The 12,991-nt window shown below is 46.2% G+C and overlaps 1 long non-coding RNA gene across 1 annotated transcript; it reads right to left on the reverse strand.

Annotated features, from left to right (window-relative positions):
- Positions 1-2,375: 2,375 nt before the first annotated feature.
- On the reverse strand, positions 2,376-12,789 carry LOC308526232. Its single transcript, XR_013996525.1, has 3 exons — positions 12,707-12,789; positions 10,604-10,701; positions 2,376-2,487 (listed from the first exon to the last, which is right to left on the reverse strand). It is a non-coding gene; the product is annotated as an uncharacterized lncRNA (long non-coding RNA).
- Between the last annotated feature and the right edge of the window lie 202 nt (positions 12,790-12,991).

A 12,991-nucleotide genomic window follows, 5' to 3' on the forward strand; every position in this document is an offset into this window, starting at 1 on the left:
CAATCAATGTTTGTGGAATGAATGAACAGATTGTTATTGCCTTAATAGAGCAAAGATTCCTCCATGGTGCTTAGGGCCTTGGGCTTCTGGTCTTAAGTGACATCAGCCTTCCTGGCCCATCCCACCCCCCCACCCACCGACTCCTTCCAACCACATACCCTGCTTCTGCTTAGCTCCTGGGCTCTACTTTGCTTCTTTTCTCCTATAACATGTGTGTTCAGAAGCTCTTCGGCTTTTATTAAATGCAGCACTATTGTTAATACATTAAAGAACTTAGTCTCGTGTCAGCCACACCCTGGCACCCGACCCAGCTGGGCAAGGGGCCAGATTTGGAGTGAGGTTCTTCTTGCCAGTGATCAAGTTTGGTTAAGAAGCGAGATATTCACTGCCAGATGCAAAAGCTCCAGGAGGTTTTCCTAGCTGCATTTAGGACTCTGGTAGTTTCTGCCTCTGGGGACGGAGTTTAGAGGTTATCTGAACTGGGAGTGATGAGAGACAGGATCTGTAATAAAAAGGTGTAAATAAAACAGAGGTGAGGGCAGCGAGGGGAGCTGGTCTGGCCAGGAGGGTGAGAAAATAAACTGTTAGAAGCCTCTCCAGTCTTCTAAAACCCTAATACCATCTCCCTCCAGCAAACCATTGTCTGGACTAGACTTGGCTCTGAGAGTTCTACCAGTGTTCATCTTGATAACACATGATGAGTTTCATATCAAAGCATATTGAGGTGGTTGTTGTTGAGGAGATGCGTGGCTAATTCTGTAGCCTCCTGTGGGGTCAGGCAGCTTTGCTTGGTTCTGCCAAGCACGGTGTCTCAGCCTATGAGTCATCACAGGCCATCTCCTTGGCTCTGGAGTACATGATAGAATCCTCATTTGAGCACACAAGTTCTTATGAGCTCGAGTGAGATTAAAGGGAAAACTTCCAAAGTGAGGCCCACAAGCGCCTTTGACGATGCCCTGGGTGAAACATCCATCAATCATAATAGCACGGAGAGGCAAGAGTTCTTCCTTCCCACCTTGCACCCCCTTCCTAGAGCCTGGCAACACGGAAGGCTGGGGAGAAGACTGTCATTTTAGTGAAACAAAATATAGCAGGAATGCAACCAGGAGGGTTACTCTTGGTAGATTGAACATCTGCTGCTGTGGATGCACCGCCCTGAAGCGGATCATCACTTTAAAGCAATGATGGCGAACCTATGACACGTGAACTCATTTTTTGGGGGTTGATTTTTCTTTGTTAAATGGCATTTAAAGATATAAAATAAATATCAAAAATATACATCCTTGTTTTACTATGGTTGCAAATATCAAAAAATTTCTATATGTGACATGGCACCAGAGTTAAGTTAGGGTTTTTCAAAATGCTGACACGCCGAGCTCAAAAGGTTCACCATCACTGCTTTAAGGTCTAGTCAAATCCAGAGGAATTTCCCACCTCCTCCTTCCCCCTGCCCGTTAACCAGCCATGGAACCAAATGTGTCTGAGAAGGACCTTTCATCCCTACCGAAGGCCAGGCTCAGCGGGTAATGCAAGGGGCTGGAGGGCGGGAAGAGCTAGAGGAGAGACTCTGGGGGACGGGAGAGTGGTCTCAGCTCACCAAAAGGTGGCCACAGGCAGTGCCCCAAGTCTTCCATACTGGGGCGCGGCCATGGTGACCCATTCAAGCAGAATAGAGGAGTCACATCAAACCCTGATTCCATGGATTCTCTGTGGAAAGACCTGACGCATGGGACTCTGGGTGCCCTGCATGTGATGGAGGCCAGCAGAAAGACCTCTTGGTTTCCGTTCTGTACCACACTTCCTTCCACAACAAGGACCCAACGTGAGGTTACTTTAACTTGTCTCCTAGGTACCAGGCACTTTAATACTCATCATCATCTTGGGTGAGAGAAGCCACGTCACCCACCCAAGGTCGGCTGGGGGAAGCACAGCAGGGCAGCAGCTGACAGGCTAGTGTGTGCACCACAGATAAGAAGCCTTTTACAAAAGAATTTTTTTAAAGCACAGGCTGGGGCCCACCTCCAGTCCGAGGCGCCATCACACCCTGCCAAGATCCTCTTCACCAAGCTGCTTTCCTGCCTGTCTTGGTCACGTCAGGAATGAATCCACTTTGCACTCCTCTCTGGTTTGTTCCATGCTGCCAAACATACCACACCCATCATTTCTATGGAGGCAGAAATATGGAAATATGTTTTCTCTGTGAAAAAACATGTTGAAAAGAATGCTTTGAGAATAAGAAAAATGAGAAAACATTTTTTAATGCAATTTCCCCTTTTCAGTCTTGTTTCCTCCTTGGGAAAGACCCACAGCACATAGCAGTCACCCCATTTTGGGGAAAGACAAGATTACAGAGACTGGTCCACTCCCATGTCCCCTTATTAGTCCCTTAGAGCCGTCCTTCTCAGCGTCACTGTGCTGAAGAGTCTCTTGCAGAACTGGCTGACGCAGATCCTGGGCCCCATCTCCGGAGATTCTGTTTCAGTAGGTCTGGATGGGGGTGGAGGCAGAACTGTCATGTATGACAAACTCCCAGATAATGCATATGATAGGGTTCAGGACCCATTACCCCCAAACATAGCACCATGGCATGTTGACTATCTTAAGCGGAAGGAGTATGAGAAAATAATGGAAGCACAAAGGTCACTCTATTTCCCTGAACAGATCATGAAAATCCCCTTGTGAAAAGTCCTTTTATATACCCCTCTAGGGATAAGAAATCTTACCAACAAACCTTGTTAAATGAACTCGTGACTTCCTGGTTACTTTTTCACTCCTTACTACCCTAGCCCAGACTTGTCAGTTCTTCACAAATTTATTTTGTCTAAAAGGTGTGAAAGCTTCCTGCTCTGGCCACTGCTTTGGGTATTCATTCTCTTGTGAAAGCTCCCATATACATGTAAAAATTTTTTTTAAAAAATTAAGCTTTTCTCCTGTTAGCCTGTGTCAGTTTAATATTCAGACTGAGCCAGGAACCCTAAGAGGGACAAGTAAAAATTTTCCCTCCCCTACACATATGCTTCTGGTCAGTGCGCCAGGCGTTGAGTGGCACTGCCTCAGGGATATCACAAGTGAATCTTCTCTGTTTACTGGCTGGATCTGTCAGCCAGAGCCAGAAGAAGGGAGAATTTTCTAGATCGCCCTGAGTGGTCCTGGGAAATGTCCCTAGGGTGTTACTATCACTCAGGAATCTCAGGCTGCCCCCAACTTTCTACTCCTCACACCAACTTGGTGGGGAGAAGCTTGAAAAGAAATGAAGAAGGCGCTAAAATACACTTTGCTGAATGGTAATTTTTCTGCGACCATACCTGCCAAAAGAATTATCCTATATAATAAAAGCATAATTTGCCAAAACCGGTTTGGCTCAGTGGATAGAGCGTCGGCCTGCGGACTGAAGGGTCCCAGGTTCGATTCCGGTCAAGGGCATGTACCTTGGTTGCGGGCACATCCCCAGTGGGGGGTGTGAAGGAGGCAGCTGATCGATGTTTCTCTCTCATCGATGTTTCTAACTATCTATCCCTCTTCCTTACTCTCTGTAAAAAATCAATAAAATATATTAAAAAAAATAAATAAAAGCATAATATGCAAATTGACCAAATGGCAGAACAACCGGTTGCTATGACACACACTGACCACAAGGGGGCAGACGCTCAACACAGGAGCTGCCCCCTGGTGGTCAGTGTGCTCCCACAGGGGGATCGCCTCTCAGCCAGAAACTGGGCTTGCAGCTGGTGAGTGCAGCGGCAGTGGTGGGAACCTCTCCTGCCTCCACTGTAGGCGGGAGGTAAGGAGCAAGGGGTCCCGGACTGTGAGAGGGCACAGGCTGGGCTGAGGGACCCCCCGCTCAGTGCACAAATCTCATGCACTGGACCTCTAGTCTATCCTATATAATAAAATCCTAACATGCAAATAGACCAAATGGCAGAACAACTGGTTGGTGGGGCCGGGGCCGGTGAGCAGGCGGTGCCAGGTCAGCCAAGACGGGTGCCAATGGGCAGAGGGAGGGGATGGTGATGGGGGGGCGGCGGTGACCACCAGCAGCAGAGGGCGATGAGGGGTGGGGACAGCCACTCACCTGCTGGCTCCATCCGCTGATAGGCCCGCTGGTCACCTCCTGCAGAGGGAGGCCAGACTATGGCTTAGGCCCGCTCCTGCAGCTGTCAATCGGACATTCCCTGAGGGCTCCCTGACTGCAAGAGGGTGCAGGCTGGGCTGAGCCCCTCCCCCCCACCCCCCTGCGAGTGCACAAATTTTTGTGCACAAGGCCTCTAGTATCCTATCTAATAAAAGAGAAACATGGTAATTAGCCGTACGACCGCTACCCTTCCCATTGGCTAATCAGCGAGATATGCAAATTAATCGACAGCCAAGATGGTGGCTAATTTGCATATGCCAGCCCCAAGTCTCGGACTGAGGTTTTAGGCTGGGGCCTGGGCGGAGCCAGCCAGCGATCAGCTGTGGGGAGCTGGAGGTGCCCTGGCCCAGGCCTAACACCTCGGCCTGAGGCTTTAGGTTTGGGCCAACGAGGAGCCAGCCAGTGATCGTTGATGGTGGCAGTGGCGGGGGAGCTGGGGGTGCCCCGGCCCAGGGCTAATGACTCGCCAGAGGCATTAGGCCCGGGCAGGGGCCATACTGGCAATTGGTGTGAACTACAGAGGAAACACCTTTTCTGACTGCTGGTTGGCTAAGCTCCCTGTATGCCACTGGTAATATTCTTAGTAACTTGGGTAATGAGAGTCCAAATAGGTGATCTAGGGTTTTTTTACTACACTCCTGGAGAAAAAAAGGAAGGTCTGCTGCTGGAGGGTTAAGAAATGTCATATCCTGCCCTTGCTGGTTTGGCTCAGTGGGTAATGCCTTGGCCTGCCCAACGCAGATTCTGGGTTCAATTCTGACCAAGGGCATGTACCTAGGTTGCAGGCTCCTCCCTGGCCCGGGCCCAGGTCAGGGCTCATGCAGGAGGCAGGCAACCAATCAAAGTGTTCCTCTCACTTTGATGTTTCTCTCTGTCTTTCCCTTTCTCTTCCACATTCTCTAAAAATCAATGGAAACATATCCTCAGGTGAGGAGAGAGAAAGAAAGAAAGAAAGAAAGAAAGAAAGAAAGAAAGAAAGATCATATCCTATGAAAGACACTTCTTGAAAATGCCTAAAGAAAGTTGTCATTTTTTCATGGTGAAGGGACTGGAGTCCATGTTGATGAAAACACCTTGGTGGCTGCCGTGACTGGCAGTGGCTGCAACAGTGCGGTGATGGGGCTGCGGCCTTCCCCTGATCAGCCCGGTCAACTCCCACAAAGGGAGGCCAGACTGTGGCTTAGGCCCACTCCGCAAGGGGAGCAGGGAGCAGGTAGTAGGACATCCCCTAGGGCTCCCAGTATGTGATAGGGGGCAAGCTGGGCTGAGGGTGCACAAATTCTTGTGCACCGGGCCTCTAGTATATATATAAAAGGCTGATATGCAAAGTGTCCCCTCAGGAGTTCGATCACTCGCTATGACGTGCACTGACCACCAGGGGGTAGCGTGGAATGAAGAAAGGCCCTGGCCAGCAGACGGAAGGCACCGATCAGCCCCGATTGCCAGCCAGACCTAGGGACCCTGCCCGTGCACGAATTTCGTGCACCGGGCCCCTAGTTAGAAAATAATATCTGTTTGATCAAGATCTGAAGACTTGATGTTGGACCTGCATATCAGTTTCTTTAGTTGTAAATATGGGAAATACTACTCCCTTGGGGATTGTTGTGAGAATGAAAGTCTCAGCTTATAAGTGCAGCACCAGAGCCCAAATCTGGTTTCTCAGAGTCTCATTAGAGTGTACTTACCAGTGACAACAATAACAGTGGTTCCCTCAGAGCTAGCACTGGGTCCAGACATTGTGCTAACTGCTCAATAAACAATGGACACCCTACGGAGGAAGATGTTATCTCTATTGTACCTGTGAGGAAACCCCAGCTGAGACATTAACTAACTTGCCCAAGGTCACAGTGCCCAGGGGTTGAACCCAGGTCCCACTCACAATGAGGCTGTTACCACCTCACTGAACCCCAGGAATCCTCCCAGCAGTGCCTCTCAAGATGATGTATTTCCAAGTAAATTGCAGACATCAGTATCTGTCCCCTTAAATATTCAATATGCATATCATAACTAGGGCTCAATAGAGATCCTTTGCTGTAAAATCTACATACAATGAAATACATAAATCTGGAGTGTATGTTGGCTGAATTTTGACAAATGCATTAAACCTGTATAATGCAGCCCCCCCTATGAAGATATAAAGCATTACCATCAGCTCAAAAAGTTCTCTCATGCTCTTTCCCCTCATTGTTTAATGGGTCAGAGCTTTAATTTTGCAAGGTAAAAAGAGCTCTGCGAATGGATGGTGGGAACTGCCGCACAACAATGTGAATGTGCACTTAAAAATGGTTAAGATGGCAAATTTTGTTATATGTATTTTAACACAATTTTAAAAAATTAAATAATTAAAGAGCACCACAGCAAATAGGATTAGTTCATATTGGTAAAAACTACAATTCACCAAAAAGATATAATAGTGACACGCCTCAGTACAGCTCACAATAGAGTTCTGAAATTTAATAGTCAGGGCGCATGTGGGAGGCAACCAGTCAAAGTTTCTCTCTTTCTCTCTTCCCCTCCTCCTTCCCTTCCACTCTCTCTAAAGTTCAATGGCAAAAATATCCTCGGGTGAGGATTTTAAAAAAGGAAACTAGAATAGAAGGTCATCAAAATAAACCCAGAGAAAGTAGAGGGATGGAGTATAAAAACTGGCAGGATTTAATGAAGTGGGACACGCACATAAAAAATAAATGTAATTAATAAAACAAAAACTTAATCTTTGAAAAAACCATTACTATAGATGAGTCTAATTAAATCTCATAAATAAGATATTTGAATAAAAATTTGAGAGATATCATTTGAAACGAGGCAGGATACTATCAATGAAATTTTAAAATATTTTATGAAACTACTAAAAAGAAATTAATCTTAATGAAAAAATTGAAATCTAGATAAAAATACAGAATTTTTGAAAAATGCAAATTACTAACATTTATACAAAAAGAGAGAGAAAACCAGAATTAGCCAATAACCACAGCAGAAATTATATTTATTGTTAAAGTTCCTTTCCTTAACAGAATAAAAAGCCCTGGCCGGTGTGGCTCAGTTGATTGGGCATCCTCCGGTGCACTAAAAGATGGCTGGTTGAATTCCTGGTCAGGGGACATGCCCAGGTTGCAGGCTTGATCCCCGGAAGGGGGTATGTAGGAGGCAATCAATCTATATTATGCTCTCACATCAATGTTTCTCTCTCTCTCCCTTTCCCTTCCTCTCTCTCTAAAAATCAATAAAAAAAATCTTCAAAAACAAAACAGGCTCCGATGATTTTGTTGGTGAATTACATCTACTTTTCCATGACCTGATCATTTCTGTGATACACAAATTCTTCCAGAGTACAGAAGACAAAAGTCTAGATACCAAACTGGAAAGGGTGGCACATGCATCAATTGGGGGCTGTGGGAAACAGATGCTGACTGGAGTTAGGCATGCAGGCAGTTTATTGGTGAACAACACCTGTGAAGGGGGAAAGGTGGAATCCAGACGGGCAGGAGAAATTGTCAGAGCTGCAGGCGGTTCTGTTCAAACCTTTGTCCGCCCAATGAGAAGCTCCAGAGCAAAGGTTGCCTGTTAGAGGAGTCCTGTGCTGGGCAAAAATAGCTCAGCCCTTGTACCTTCCTCAGTTTTGCTTAGTCATTATTTGAACACATCCTGAGAAAAGCATGACCTTGGCTTACCTCAGCATGTTAAAAAAAAGAAAAAAAGAAGAAGAAGAAAGGAAAGAAAAGAAAACGAAGAAAGAAGGAAGAAAAACTATAGGCTACTAGCACTAAAAAGTGAAAGGCAGAAATTCTAAATAGACTATTAGCAAATTGAATCCAATGGTGTCTTAAAAGGATTATACATAAAGAATGCAAAGATGTTTTAAGCAGAGAATCTATTAATTTGTTACATTAATGGATTAAATGGGAGAAAAGATATTCCCATAACAATAAATGCTTTGATAAGTGGTTTTGATAAAATGTGTGCCTATTTCTCTAAACAAGAACATAAAATTCTTGGCCAGCTGGAGAGGTAGAAGGAAACTTACTTTTTTAAATCCTCACCCGAGGATATTTTTTCCATTGATTTTTAGAAAGAGTGAAAAAGAGGGAGGAGGTGGGATGGGGGCTGGGGGTGGGGAGAAACATTGATTCGGAGCAGGGATCATCTGAACCTGAAACCGAGGTACGTGCCCTTGACTGGGAATCGAACCCACGACCCTTCAGTCCACCGGCCAATGCTCCAATGAGCCCAACCTGCCAGGGCAGAAGGAAACTTTCTTACTGTGACAAAGACCAACCACCCAAACCAGTTAGCAAACATCCTATTCAGTGGTGAACAATCAAGCAATCCAGAAAAGTAAGGAATGAGACAGGTTTTCTATGATCACCATTACTACTTAGCAGTCCACTGGTGACCCTAACCAATTCAATTTCTTAAAAAAGGAATTTAAAAATTGCTATTTGCTGTGCTAAAAATTGATTTTGGTGATAGTTGCACAATTCTGTGACTATCCTAAAAAAACATTGAATTGTATCCCTTAAGTAGGTAAATTGTATGAGATATGAATTATATCTCCATGAAGCTGTTAAAAAATCATCTTGTCTAATACAAGATATTTACTGTTTAGGAGATACTTATCTACTTAGAAAATCAAAGAGAATAAACTTAAAAACTCGTAAAAGTGAGAGACTGTAGACAAGTGGCCAAGAACAATATCCACATACAAAAATCATGTGGTAATAAACAAACAATAGCCACTTTCAAAACATCACAGGAAAAGGAACACATTTACTATACGCAGAAAGATTAAGCACCTAAGAATAGACCTAATAAGATATGTAGAAGACAACTTTTTTTTTTTCCTCGAATTTTTGTGAGTTTATTTGAGCCAAACTGTTGACATATGCCAGGAAGCAGAACCTCAACAAATTGAGATAATGCTCTGGAGAATGGCTGGTTACATCTGTATTTATACATTGTAATGAAAGGAAAGGGACGTAGGTGGGCTACATGAAATCCATTGGTGATAGACTAGAGAGGTGGGAGAAAGCAAAGCAGGGAAACACCTGGGATTGGATAAAAAGTAAAATGATAGACACATACTTAGGTGGGTGCGGGAACAGTTAACATGATAACAATGAAGGAATTTGTGGTATCTGTCCTGGTGCCCAGCACATTAGGTTGTGCCCCACGGGGTCCAGAAGAAAGGGAGTTACAAGTTACCCAGACATTTCAAAGGGTGTGCTATTATAGATGCAAAAAGACACATAGGCTCAGTTAAGGTAAAGGTTGACCTTGTCAGTGAAGATACCGGCTTGGGGTGTAACTACATCCCAGAAGATAAATTTTTAAAACAAAGCAATATTACTGATGGACATAAACTGAGGTCTAAAGCATGGCTGCCACGCATCCCCTGCACCCCAAGCCCCCCTTCAGGAATGGCCATGGGGGTCCCCTCTAGAAGAGCAAGCAAGCATCCCAGGGACCATGAAGAACGTGATGAATGAGCTCTTTAAACACTGAGGAATAGAATAGGTGCAGAGGTGCTATCGGTGGAAGTGGGGTTCTTAGGGTACCACCGAAATAAGTGTTTCTGGAGGCCCCCACTGGAGGATGAAATGGTAGAGCGCTTTATTTCCGTGGCATTACATCCCTTCGGTAAAGCTAGAAGCAGAGTCAGGGTCCAGAGTTTCCTTCCCGTGGGAGAGCCGGGTGCAGTTCAGTATCAGGCTAGTTGCAGTCCCTGAGCCCACTGTGTGGGGTCCGCATGGCTGTGGGCCAACTGGGCAAAAGCAAGGGAGCCCACAAGCCCAGAGTCACACAAGTCCCAAGGGCAGCAAGAGGAAGCAGAGAGCAGAAAGGGGCGAGTTCTTTTGTTCAGGGGATTAAGTAGCCCAAATGTTGAGTCCTTGCGTCAGCCACGCCCATTCTGCCCAATGACCTTTGCTCTCAAGTGTGACTGACAAGGACCTTCACTAATCCCCCCATCTTTACTGGGCGTGTGTATGTCTCCCCTTGGTGGGCCCCTGGGGAGTGTAAAGTTGTCGTGAAGTTGCCTAAATGATATGCCTATAATATCTGGCGTACCCCTTTGCTCCTTTCCTGTTATTAATAACTAAGTTAATTACAATGGTATCAGAGACATGGATGCATGGGACAAACTGACAGATCTCAGAGGGGAGGAGAGTGGTGGTGGGGGCGGGGACCAGGAAAGATTAACCAAGGAGCGTATGTGCATATATGCATAGTCCGTGACACAGACAACAGCATGGGGAAGGTCTGGGATGGGGCGGGGGTTGGGTGGAGGGGGGCATCTGTAATACCGTCAACAGTAAAAATAATCAATCAATTAATAAATAAAAAACCAATTACAACCACAAGTGGCAAAGTGCTTAAAGAGCCAAGGAAGCCCTAGCCAGTTTGGCTCAGTGGATAGAGTGTCCGCCCACACACTGAAGGATCCCGGGTTCCATTACGGTCAAGGGCACATACCTCAGTTGCAGGCTTGGTCCCCGGCCCTGGTCGGGGTGCATCCAGTTGACACATCGATGTTTCTCTCTCTGTGTGTCTCTCCTTCCCTTCCACGCTCTCTAAAAATCAATGGAAAAATATCCTCATCCTCGGGTGAGGATTAACCAAAAAAAAAGAGCCAAGGAAGAACTCTGGGCAATGTATGTCATCCTAACTTAAGGGTTATGAGGCTCATTATAGTGAGGAAAAGATAGAGATAATAAAAGAGGTGATGCTGTTAGACTATCGGGATTCTTAGGCATTTATCTGTCAGGTCAGCCCTGACCCCACGAATGGCACCACCCAGAGCTGAGCAGGGAATGAGTGGCTAACAGAAGCGGTTTTACTCATTTATTCATTCATTCAACAAATAATTACCGGGTTCCAAACCATTCTTAGCACCTGCAAGGAGTTCAAAGGGAAAAGGGATGTGACTGATAAAGACTCACTTTCCAGTCTTGTTGAGTAGACGAGGATACCAGACCAATGGATTTGGACACAGGACCAGGCAAGAAATTGAGAAGCAAGGTCAGGGGTAGGTAACTTTAGGAACAGGCACGTAGGGACATGACTCAAAAAGAGGGCCTGAGCTGGGAACAGATTTCAGCAGCTGTCCTCACTTTCCAGAAGGGCACACATGTGAAGACTGACAACGCCAGCTGCTGTCGGTTGTGCAGGGCCGACCCTCACGTAGTGCTGGGATGGTGTCAATTTGGGCCAACCTTTCTGTAGGGCCGCCTCACAAAATGTGCCAATATCTAAAATGTACATACATATGACTCAGCAATTCCAAACCAGGTATTTATTCAATGGGGATAATTGGACAGATGAAAAAAGATGCCAGTACCAGCAGAGTAGATTCATTGTGTCATTGCTTGAAGAGGGGAAAATTGTAATTAGTGGATTGGGTCACATGCTCATCCTTGGACCAATCAGGATGGCCAGAAGGATCAGACTGAAGTTTGCTTCAGTCACTCATCTCTCCTCTATTACCAGGAAATAGAGGAGAATCATCATGGGCAGTTGAGGATTAGGTCTAGGGGAGAGGAAGTTCCCCAAAGGAAAAAAAAAAAAAAGGAAGAGCATTGTTACCAGAAGACTAGGGATGAGAAAACCTGTTAAGTAAACAGAATTTCTAGCCGCCTCCATCCACTATAGCAGGAGTAGCTGGGACAGAGGGAGGAATAGTCAGGCATTGGGAATACACTGTTCTTCACAGAGCCTCAGAGAGCTTCTGCAGTCTGTGATGAAACTCCTTGTCCTGAGAGGATGAGGAGAGATGTTGAGGAAGGTCAGCCCTTCAGAAGGAGACCTTGACAGGTCAATCAAACATATGGGTAATTGAATAACCTGAAAGATGTGGTTGAGGCTGTTGGGGAGTAGTAAGAAAAACATAAACAAGATCATTGTGAGTGGGGAGGATAGGTCCTGACCTAGTTGGACCATGTCATGTCTACACATGTCAGTGTGATGTTGGCTAGCATCCTGGGAACCGCTTGCTGTCTGCTGATCTCAGACAAATGACTTAACCAAGGTAAACCTCAGATTCCTCATCTCTGAAGTTGAGAGAAGGAACCAATCTTCTGGGCTGGCTGGGAGAATTGCATGAGGCGTTGTGGGTGAAAACCCCTAATATTGCGCCAGTCGAGGCGAGTTGAATCTAAGCAAGGAGAACGGCATGCCAGAAGCAGCCCTCAAATGGAAACAGGAGACATTCATTATGGGTCCGAAAGCCAGAGCTTTGGTCTCCTGCAAAGGGAGCCCTCGAATTTAATTTGGGGGCAGTAATGAGGGTTAAAATTCTACTTTGGATCTGAAACTGCTAAAACACCAGAACTTGCAGATGGGCAAGTTCTTAACTGTGTATAAGTGTAACCACTGTTTGCTTTTGCCTTTTTGTTCTTCGTGCACACGTTCCTGGCCGATTAAACACTTCAGAACGGGAGCTACTTAGACTCCCCAAGGCAAGGCTAGGGCACCCGACCCCACCCCCCGGGTACTCCACTTCACCCTGTGCCAAGAATCCGTGGGCCTTGCTCCTGCCTCCAGTGCTCTTTCTGAGGACCAAGGATGGACAATACGTACCGTGGTTGTCTTGTCTCTCCTCTGCAAACTCGAACCCAGTGAGTCTTGTGCCAGCAGGGTGGCAGGTGCGTGCTGCTCTCCCTGTCCAGGAGGGAGGGAGAGCGGGACACCACCGGGAAGGTGCGAGTGTCGAGAGAACACAAGATGTTCCCACCCCTCCTGACCCCACGTGGTCCATCTGTGTGGAAAAAGCATTGACCAGAAGCACAAAGGCCACTTTGTGTGGTATTGAGCAAGCCCCTGGCCTCTCTAAGGCCCTTTCTTCACTCTTAAAAGGGGGGCAAA

This window comes from Myotis nattereri (assembly GCF_964212035.1).
Source record: "Myotis nattereri genome assembly, chromosome: 10".
Taxonomy (NCBI): Eukaryota; Metazoa; Chordata; class Mammalia; order Chiroptera; family Vespertilionidae; genus Myotis; species Myotis nattereri.